Consider the following 1,628-nt stretch of genomic DNA (forward strand, 5'->3'; position numbering starts at 1 on the left):
CCAACATCACTCACCAAGAAGATGCCCTTCAGACATGGCCACAGGCCAGTCCAATAGAGGCAATTCCCGGATTGAGGCTCCCTCAACCCAGGTGTGTCAAGTTGACACTAAAGCTATCCAGCACAATCCCTGTTCTGCAAATGAAAGCTTTTTAGTAGCTCTAGAGACATTTTTGGATGGACAAAATCCCACTGTTTAAGTATAAATGATTTTTTAAGAGGTGAAATCTTTCCCTGGTTGATTGTTTTTGGTGTATTTGGGGGGATGCTGAATCATGGGAGGTTGTGACTGTCTTGGGTGTCAGGGCAAAATTCCATTGTGGGGGGTATAAGCTTTCTGTCTTCTACTCTTCGGTGCACCTGGGTTTCATGTGATTGTGTTGTGTGTCTGTGTGTGTCTGATAATTGTTTTCATGTATTGTTTGTGTCAAAACAATTTTTGAACTGTGGCCACTTTAGGCTTTTCTCCTTTCTCATTGTTTTATTGTGCACAAGAATTATTGGATTTATTTTTAGCATGCCTAATCCAAATGCATGTGTATAAATTTATATTTTGCTAATACATTCGAAGGCCTTATAAACGGGTACCCTAATTATTTTGAAATCTATTAAACAGTATCTCTAGGTGTATTGTTTTACAAAGCTTTCAAATGCTAATTGTCTATACAAAACAACATCTAAGCTGGTTGCTTTCACTCCAGCCCCTTGCGGACCACCCCACCCACCCACAATAAACTTTACTTTACCAGAGTCCTCCTGTGTTTTCTGTGGCTATTCCCTGCCCAGTTTTCAATCTAACATCTGGTGCCATGACTTGGATTCGCAGCTCTTGGAGGCCAAGGGCTTGGAAGGTTCTCTGTCTTCCATCAGTCTCCCTGTCTTTGTGCTCTTCCAGTGTCTCTTCCTCTTCTTCCTCTTCCTGTCTGTCCTCTTCCTCACTTCGCTGGCATGATTTATGGTAGTGTTCAATCCAATTTTAGGTCTCCTTTGCTTCCATCCTTTATTCTAGGCTCCTTCTCCTCCTCTCTCTAACTAATTATGAATTCCCTGCACAGGAAAAATGCTCCAGATCCTTGTCCTCTCCTCCTCCCTTAACTTTTGTTCTGCTTCTAAACCCAGCTGCAAATGTGTAGGCCTGTGTAAGTCCACCTGCTTTTCTAAATTTTTCAGAAAAAAATTTTCTCTTTATATCCTTTTTTAACATGCTTTTGTTAATGCTTTAGGTTGCCCAGCATCTTGTACTTCTTTTATTTTCTCTAAAGCTTTCTACTCTCTGCCATCTGGCTGCCAGCCTGCCAAGTATCTGACCTCCATGCAGGCTCTAAAGCTACATTACATCATGGCTTTGTCCTAAAGCTTCTGTTGGGGATGCTCTTTCTCCCCATATCATCTTGGTGGCCCCCAAATTCTAATAACTTATTTATTTATTGGTCATGTGGAATTTTTTTTACAGGTGCTCTGAAATGGGCAGGTAAACGTCTTTATTTTACTATCTTGTCTCAGGGCATTCAAAGCTGCAAACCCCGGACGTTCAACCACATGTCATAATCCTCTTGCAATTTTTGTTTTGGTTTTCATCTTGGATTCTTGATCAGATCATAGAAAAGCAAGAGATTTTACCAGTTTCTA

Source organism: Nannospalax galili, unplaced genomic scaffold (assembly GCF_000622305.1).
Source record: "Nannospalax galili isolate Female #2095 unplaced genomic scaffold, S.galili_v1.0 scaffold1509, whole genome shotgun sequence".
NCBI lineage: Eukaryota > Metazoa > Chordata > Mammalia > Rodentia > Spalacidae > Nannospalax > Nannospalax galili.